Source organism: Nicotiana tabacum, chromosome 11 (assembly GCF_000715075.1).
Source record: "Nicotiana tabacum cultivar K326 chromosome 11, ASM71507v2, whole genome shotgun sequence".
NCBI classification, from domain to species: Eukaryota; Viridiplantae; Streptophyta; class Magnoliopsida; order Solanales; family Solanaceae; genus Nicotiana; species Nicotiana tabacum.
In genome coordinates, this window is record NC_134090.1 from 53,365,367 (window position 1) to 53,375,355 (window position 9,989).

Sequence of the window (9,989 nt, forward strand, 5' to 3'; positions counted from 1 at the left end):
ATAAGGCAAATGTCATTAGTGACTTTATTGTCGTTTTTAGGTTCGTCTTATTTATTACATTAATGAAATGAGGCATTTATCGGCATTAAATTTCTCCAAATCTACTTGTCGCTAGGCCTACCTCAGGTACAATGAGGTTCCCAAATTAGGACGCGAATTTACATTTCTGCAATACGTATTTAAATACTGCAAATACTTTTCAGAATCTTTACTGACTTGGTTAATTTTTGTTTTTTTCTTTCTTTTGATTATTCCCATCCCCTAAGGTTGGTTCGCACATACTGGCATCGTCAGCATATCATACCATATCCAAAGGGCCTCGACCCCCTCTTCCTCCAAGTAATCCGAAAAGCAAGGGAAAATCTAAGAGGTATGATATGAGTGGTATCATGAAAGACAACGCTACACATCCTGAGAATGTGGAAACTTCAGACGGTCGGAGTACTCCGGCACAAAATGATTTGATCCTACGGTTGGAACAGAATATACTAGAATTGCAAGGGGAGCTTGAGCAGGTTCGCAACCTGGCAAACCTTTCCCTCACCCTAAACGTCCCAGACATTAACCAACAAAATTCTCAAAACCTAGTACCTCCTCCAAACACACCAAACCAACATCCGCAAAATCCTCCCGCACCCCACCAATACGCAATACCTCCTCAAAATCCTAATCCTTTACCCATATCGACACCCCCTCAACACCAGCATCTCCCGACTTAATATCCACAAACCATTTACCATACTCCTCAGAATACCCCCAACCTATCCCTGATCCGCAAAATTCAACTAATGATCACTATTACACTCAAACACCCGGCATCCACCAAATAATCCCATATATGTGGAAACCTTACCCCCACTCCACTCAACCAATCTCATACACACCAAAATCCGCCGAGAAGGACCTGCTCATTAAGAATATGGTAGATGATCTCAAGAAGTTCACACGCTAAGTCCAGGGTGTTGAAGGAGGCAAAGGAATTGAGGGTCTGAATTATGAGGATCTATGTATTCAGCAAGACGTGGAACTGCCAGAAGGTTACAAACCTCCTAAGTTCAAAATGTTTGACGGAACGGGTGACCCGAAGATACATTTAAGAACATACTATGACAAGCTCGTGGGGGTTGGGAAGGATAAAAAGATTCGCATGAAGTTGTTCATGAAAAGTCTCATCGGAGATGCCCAATCTTGGTACATAAGTCAATCCCAAAAAATGGGTTAATTGGGTAAGCGTGGCATCGGACTTCATGGATAGATTTAGGTTCAATACAGAAAATGCACTGGATGTCTTCTACATACAGAACCTCAAGAAGAAATCGATGGAGACTTTCCGCGAGTATGCTACTTAATGGAGATCAGAAGCTGCAAAAGTAAGGTCGGTATTGGAAGAAGAGCAGATGAACAAATTCTTCGTTCGGGCCCAGGATCCACAATACTATGAAAGGTTAATGGTTATTGAGAATCACAAATTCTCCGACATCATCAAGCAAGGGGAAAGGATAAAAGAAGGGATCAAGAGCGGGATGGTGACTAATTTTGAGGCATTGTAGGCTACAAACAAAGCATTGCAGTCAGGAAGCCTATCAAGGAAGAAAGAGATAGGACCAATGATGGTAGCTAAAGGATCGAAATCTCCACTCACATACCAAACACCTCCTCCCACATACCAACTTTCACCTCCCAGATATCCTCAATCTGTTACCGCCTACCACACTTATAACACCCAGCCAGCCTATTATCATTCACCTCCAACCCATCAAAACTATTAAAAACCCCAACCCAATTTATATCGCAGGCCGCCCAGATAATACACCCCTATTGCTAAGCCCATCGACCAGATATATGAAAGACTAAAGGCAGCCGGATATGTCACCCCTATACCCGCTGTCACCATGGAAAACTCCTCCTAATGGGTCAACCCAAACAAAACATATGCATACCATTCCGGCATGAAGGGGCATACTATTGATGAATGTCGCACTCTAAAAGACAAGATTCGAACCCTGATTGATACCAAAGTCATATAAGCAAAGGAAGATGCACCCAATGTGCACAACAATCCCCTCCCAGATCATAGGGGTGAAGGAGTAAATGTGATAGAAATTGATGAAGAATGGGATCCTAAAGGGTCAATTGGGCTTATTCGGGAAGGTGATGACCCTAAGAAACCTACAGTCACACTCACTCCTATTGTGGTATAGATACAGCCACCAATCGAAGTTGAGGTAGCCGCATTATCTCCATTTGAAATCGAAGTGACAGCACCTGCAACTACACCTACTCCATTTGAAGTAAAAGTAGCCACACCCTTCACTGTGACGGTGGCATCCACACCACCCTTCAATTCCAACACCGTACCTTGGGATTATGTCTCCAAAGCTAGGAGAAAAGGAAAATCAAACAAGGAAGAGTCTGGTGCTGCACAAGGGATTACCAGAAGTGGAAGAATCTATACGCCTGAAAAATTAGGAGGAACAAGCAAGGAAGCTGCTGCCAAACAACCCATTATTGAAACTAGTCTAGATGATCTCTGGAGGAAAGTACAAGCAAGAGAATACTTTGTTGTTGATCATCTGAAGAAAACTCCTGCACAGATATCCATCATGTCACTGCTACAAAATTTTGAGGCGCATAAGAATGCTCTGATAAAAGTGTTGAATGAAGTGTACATGCCCAACAATATCACCAGCAGAGAAATGGCCAACATGGTGGGGCAAGTGCTGGAGAGCCACAAGATCACTTTTCACGAAGACAAGTTGCCGCCTGAGGGATTGATCCACAACAGGGCACTGCACATCACAGAGCAATGCGAGGATAAGTTCATTGCCAGGGTTTTGATAGATGGAGGGTCCAGCCTCAACATCTGTCCGTTGATAACTCTGAAATGGTTGGCAAGGGTTTACATGAAATACGAGCAAGAACTATGAATGTGAAGGCGTTTGATGGGTCGCAAAGAGCCATGATTAGGGAAACCAATTTATGTTTGCAGATGGGTCCTACTTGGTTCGATGTCGAATTTCATGTGCAAGACATATCCGCCTCCTATAATCTATTGTTGGGATGACCTTGGATACATGCCGCTGGGGCTGTCGCATCAACTTTGCACCAAGCTTTGAAATTTGAATGGAATCATCAAGAGGTAATCATTCATGGAGATGGGAGCAATCCCATCTACACCAATCAAACTGTTCGGGTCATAGAGAACAGAAGAAAGTTGGGTGGAGAAACTTATCACCGCATCGAGTGTGTCAATGCAATTGATAAAGATAAATGGTGGAACAACAAAATAGAAAGCATACTGGCATGGTTAGAGTATGAACCCGACAAAGGGCTTGGGAAGAAACTCCAGGTCATTACCAAACCAATACAGCTAAAGCGTCATGGTACAACTTTTGGGCTTGGATATCCGTATACATGGCAAGAATATGATGATTGGTCGCCACCATAGCGTGGTCCCTATTACCCTCTTGAGCAGCCAATGTCGCATCTGAGTCAGATCTTTCATCAGGCCGATACAATATGGGTATCCGAAGAAAAAGAAGCTTTGGATGAGCTAAGAAATTTGTTCTTAGAAGACGAAGATATGGATTGCAACGTGATAGTTGAGGAGGAGGAGGAGGAAGAAAAAGGCCTTATCATTTAGACGGTGGAGAAGGGAGCATTTCTCAGGAACTAGACCATCACACCATCTAGGGCCAGACGAGTCCTGAGGTAGCATGGCTAATATTGTTATTTGAAAAACAAGTCTTTTGAGCATTTTGTTTTAAAAAAACATCTGTATTTCAGTATTTTGTTTTGGAAAACATTGTTTTGAAGTCATCTAGATGATATTTTATTTAACGTTTCAACATTTATCAAATAATTTGATGTTTTATTATCGTTATCTTTCATATTTTTTTCTACAACATTACTATTTCTTACCTTGATGAACCAACGACTGTGACATGTAATGAGACAACACAACATAAGGATAGTGACTCGGAAGAAGAAGATGTGATACCTGAGGAGTTATCAGAGAAGTTGAGAATTTTGAGAATAAGCCTAAGTCCAACCTAGATGAAACAGAGATATTCAATTTGGGAGATTTTGAAACCACCAAAGAAACTCGCATAAGTATTCACCTGTCACCGTCAGAGAAGGAAGAATACACTCGTTTCCTGAAAGAATATGAGGATATTTTTGTGCGGTCATATGATGACATGACCGGTCTGAGCACATCTATAGTGGCTCATAAATTGCCTACCAATCCAATGTGTCTACCAGTGAAGCAGAAACTCAGAAAGTTCAAACCAGACATGAGCTTGAAAATCAAGGAGGAAGTCACTAAGCAAATCAAAGACAAAGTTCTCAGGGTAGTTGAGTACCCAACCTGGTTAGCCAACATTGTACCGGTTCCAAGGAAATATGGAAAAGTCAAGGTGTGTATTGACTATTGGGGTTTAAACAGAGCAAGTCCCAAGTACGATTTCCCACTACAAAATATACACATTCTGATGGACAAATACGCCAAGCATGAACTCCAATACTTTGTAGATTACTTCGCGAGTTATGATTAGATTTGGATGGATGAAGAAGACGCAGAGAAAACAGCTTTCATTACACCATGGGGAGTGTATTGCTACAAAATGATGCCATTCAGTCTGAAGAATATTGGGGCCACCTATAAGTCATATGTTATGTTTACACACTAGAGATCTTACCTATAGGATTGATGATATGATTTGTTGAGAATCCTGTCTTTAGGTGTATCTATCTGTCCAATAAATGTGTGTTAACAGTCATGCCTATAGGATTAAAATCAGCTCAATGCTAGAAATCATGCCTATAGGATTAAAATCAGTCCAATGCCAGAAATCATGCCTATAGGATTAAAACAAGTTAGATGCTAGAAATCATGGCTATAGGATTAAAGTCAGTTCAATGATAGAAATAATGTTTATAGGATTAAAACCAGTTCAAACCTAGAAATCATGCCTATAGGATAATAATCATCACACTAGTATAAGTCATGCCGATAGGATTCTATTAACTGATTCGGAATTCGATTATCACTTTCAATCACTTAGACAACATACCTAATTGAACAATAATTCTGGGCTTATGATTGTGATTTACTGCTATTCATTAACGCATGAAACACCCAAATATTGTACTAAATTAAAACCAGTAGGGAAATATACATAGGCCCTAACACTCGCATTAAGAACTGACTCTACATACTACTGCTCGCCTGTTCATCACATAGATATCCTGCCCATTGGACTCTAAGATTAATAAAGCCTGCTAAATCAATTGCGTGCATTTGCTTATTACATGCGGAGGTTAACGTGAGCCCATATCTGTCTTTATTTGAAAAGCCCTAATTGTTTTGCTTGTCGCCTAGTATTTTATAATTTTGAGAACCTTTGGCCTAGTCTAGGACCTTCCTAAATAGAGGTCCCAATGCCTCCAGGACCTTAGGTAAGGCACGGGTAGTGCACACATAATACGCGAGTTAGAATCAACTAGAGCACTTTAGGTAAAAACTCAAAGATAGTAATCGGGTAGCAGGAGATGATTGTCTGTGCCCGCTGAATAATATGAGTAACACCCCGTCTTGGGGGAGATACAAAGTATTATTTATGTTGCACGGGGTGATCCTATTGGCTAAAAAATTTAAGACCCCCCATTCTTATTAAATAGTTTATTCGCTTCCTTAAACTAATCCGCATAATTTAAGTTCGGCCAAGACCCACCATTATGCACCTTGAGGGGTGCCTATCACCTTCCCCTCAAAGTAATTTGAGCCTTTACCCGATCTCTGGTGATGCAAACTAGTATAATCTGAGTTATTTGCTATAGGTGACCTAACACACATTAATCTGTTAGGGGGAGACTCTAACAACCAATTCCTTTTCCCTACTCTCTCAAAAGGAGTTGTCAAAATGTCAAAACCCAATTTTGCAAGAAAAAGGGGACGTAACACCTAGAGCTCAACTTGCCCTTCTTTCTGAACCTTATCACACCCTTCATGGGTGAAACATAGAGCAATACTCTCTCCGACCATGAATGCAACATCACTAACTCTACGGTCGGCATAACTCTTCTGTCTAGACTAAGTTGTGCGAAGAATCCTGAATAATCTTGACCTTGTCCAAGGAATCTTGTATTAAATCTGTACCCAACAACCGAGCCTCCCCAGCTTGAACCATCCAACTGACGAACGGCACCGCCTCCCGTATAATGCCTTATAGGGAGCCATCTGAATGCTCAACTGGTAGCTATTATTGTAGGCAAACTCCACAAGTGGCAAGAACTAATCCCAAGAGCCTCAGAAGACCATAACACAAGTGCGAAGCATATCCTCCAATATCTGAATAGTGCATTTGGATTGTCCATCCAATGAAATATTGTGCTCAACTCAACCTACGTGCCCAACTCACGCTATCCTGCCACTCCAAAAATGTGAGGTGAACTGCGTACCTTGATTAGAAATGATAGGCATGGACACACCGTGAAGACGAATCTCGCGGATGAAAATCTCTGCCAACCACTCTGAAGAATAGGTAACTGCCATAGCAATGAAATGCACTGACTTGGTCAGCCTGTCCATATGTCCCAAACTGCAAGAACTTCTTCTAAGTCTGTGGGAGTCCAACAATGAAATCGATAGTGATACGCTCCCACTTCTACTCAGGAATCTCGAACTTCTGAAGCAAACCACCAGGTCTCTGATGGTCATACTTAACTTGCTGATAATTTAGACACCAAGCTACATATGCAACTGTCATTCTTCATCCTCATCCACCAATAATGCTACCGCAAGTCCTGATTTATCTGGGCGGCACTTGGATGAATAGAATATCGGGAACTGTGGGCCTCCTCAAGAAACAACTCACACTGTCCATCCACATCAGGCACACAAACACGACCCTGCGTCCTCAAAACTCCATCATCTCCAACAGTAACCTGCTTAGCAGCACAATGTTGTACCGTGCCTCAAAGGACGAGCAAATGAGGGTCATCATACTGCCTCTCCATGATGCACTCAAACAATGGAGATCGAGCGACTGTACAAGCTAGAACATAATTGGGTTCAAAAAATCCATACACTCACGACCCGGAAATCCCACCTTCGGGACCGTGATGGTGCCTAAAATTTTACTTGCTAGGTGATAATAGGCTAGATTCATGTAATTTGGCGACTGTTTATGCCCCATCTTGACTATATTTCACTGTTGTTGGATAGTTAAATGATGATAAATTGGCTCTAATTGTGAATTTCATGTGTTGCAGGAGCGAGTTGTGCGTACGAGGACTTAGGACTGTATTTGGAGCTAAATTAAAGCAAGGGAAGCCCCTCGGAGCTGAGTGCGTTGAAAGAAGAGAGAAAAGAAGAGCTGAAATGATGATCCACTAGCGTGCCCACTAGCGCGACCGCACTAGCCTAGGAGTTCGAGGCGGAATATTATGCCATATGCGTGGTCAGTAGCACGGCCGCGCTAGTCCAGTTCGGAAAAATATAATTCAGGGGTAGTTCCACTTAACCTATAAGAGGTTCAGCTCGCCCAAAGGGACATTATCAAGGTTTTTACAGCTTAGTTGAAGGCAAGGAGAGGCAAGAGGCAAGGAGGATAATTCAATATCGAGTTCTTCCTTTCTTCCTTTTGTATTTTACCATTTATGATGAATTTTGCTATTGTTATGATGAACATGATTATGAGTAGCTAAATATTTAGTCTAGGGTTTTGATTGAACCTGTTGAAGGATGAACTTCATGTTATGTTAATATAATTTGTCCGGTTTAATCTCTATTTGTTCAACTACATTCTTGTTGTAGTTAATTGATAGGATCCTCAATTAGTTATGCCTATTTAATATGTATTACTCAGGAGAGAGTGCATATTTAGGTAATTGTTGAACAACACCACTCCCAAAGTATATGAGGGATCAATAACCAAGGGTTTAAAGGCGGTATTAGGGATAACGAAGTCTTGGGTGCAATCTAAAGTGAGTTGTAATAAAATCCATCTAACGTAACTCGGGAGAGTGCATCTAGTAAATTGTCGTAATTACTCGGGAGAGATTTACGGTAATGAGAGTGCTCATGATCAATAGAGATGATTAGGCAAATCTATATGAAACATAACAGGAAGGGATTCCGTCAATAAGGGAAATCATAACCTTAGATCCTTCTCTTAATTGTTTACAACTCAATCATAGTTAGTTGTTAGTTTACTTGCTTATATTCAGTTATAGTTAGTTAAACCATCACCAATTGTTATTTAAATATCTGGGAAGTTGATTACAAAGAATTTAGTGAGTCTAACAAAAGTAATTGATAGGTTAATTCTCTGAGGATTCGACTCTGGACTAAATACTTAGATTATATTTGCAGCGACCACTTAGTCCTTTTTATAAGGCATAGTTGGGCGTGATCAAATTTTGGCACCGTTGCCGGGGAATTAACGGTGTTATCAATTACAGTTGAAAGAAATACAAAAATTCTTAGTGTAGTCAGATTTCTTTATTTTCAATCGATACATTGAAATTTTAACGTTTGTTGACTTGGTTGTACAGGTGCATGCCTAGAAACTCATCGAGAACTGGTGAAGTATTTGAAGCATTATCAGATCCCGAGAAAGTTTTCAAGGCCTTGAATCGGGCTAACCGGAAAAACAAACAAAATAATCAACTTAACAACTTGAACCAGACATAGGGGATCACGTGGTAGACCCAACTACGCCATTAGCGCTAGTAGAACCTCTTGTGCCAGAGTCTGCTCTATGTGACTGGGCACAACCTACAGTAGAGAACTTGGCCACAACGATATTAGTCCCCCAGATACAGGCTGAGTCGTTTCAAATCACGAACAACATGATGCACTTATTGCAAAACAAGGGACTATTTTCGGGGTCACACATCGAAGATCCTCAATAGCACTTGAAGAATTTCCTATCAATCTGCAAAACTCAAAGGTAGCCCAACGTAACTCAGGAAGCAATAAAGCTGTTGTTGTTTCCATTCTCAGTGACATGAGCTACCCAAACTTGGCTAAACTCACTCCCCATTAATTCCATAACGACTTGGGAGGAGTTAGTTAAGTAAATTGTGAACAAGTTTCATCCACCCAACAAGACTGCTCAACAAATTGATGAAATTTTTAGTTTCAAACAGAAATCAATGGAGACACTACAAGAAACATGGGAACGATTCAAAGGGATGTTGGTCATATGTCTGCACCACGGTATTCTCGATCAGATGTTGGGGCAGCAGTTTTACATGGGTTTGACAGATAGCATGAAGGGTAATGTTGATACTTTAGCGGGTGGAGAATTCTTAAGCAAAAAATGGAGAGAAAGCCAGAGCTTTATTTACAAGATAGCACAGAATTTGGGGTGGACAACCAGGAATGCATCTATCACTCCAGTAGTTCACTCAGTGCCCTTAGATCCATCCAACACTCTTGCTGAAAATATGGCCACATTAATGACACAGATGAGTATACTCACCAAAAAGGTGGAAGAGTCAGGGCAGAAGCAGCAGGTACACATTGCAGATACTACCAATAGGGGCTTATGCACATCTTGCGTTAGTCAGCAATTGGTAACCAATGGAATGCAGAAAGTGAGCATAATCACTACCTTGAGGACATGAATTATGTGTCTAATTATGGGGACCCAAGACAGGGAGGTCAGAATTGGGGCCAACAAAATCAGCCATACAGGCCAGTTCAGCCACAGCTCAACAATGGAAATATGGGAGGTATGCAACCTGACAATAATATGGCACCTTACCAAAGGCCACAGGGATATAATAATCAAAATCAACAGCAGGGTTATCATCCTCCTTAGCAGCAGCATGGTGGAAGACAGGAAGATGGGTTTGCCCGACTCGAGGCAATAATACAGTAGGTTATTGGGTCAAATGCAAAAATGAGTGAAAGGGTAGATGCACATGAGTCAGCTATAAAGAATATTGAAGTGCAGATAGGCCAAATTTCGATGTCT

At 41.2% G+C, this 9,989-nt stretch overlaps 1 non-coding gene across 1 annotated transcript; it reads right to left on the reverse strand.

The window, feature by feature from the left end:
- Positions 1-9,123: 9,123 nt before the first annotated feature.
- Positions 9,124-9,230, reverse strand: LOC142166640 (small nucleolar RNA R71). Its single transcript, XR_012697043.1, has one exon. It is a non-coding gene; the product is annotated as a small nucleolar RNA R71 (small nucleolar RNA).
- Positions 9,231-9,989: the final 759 nt, after the last annotated feature.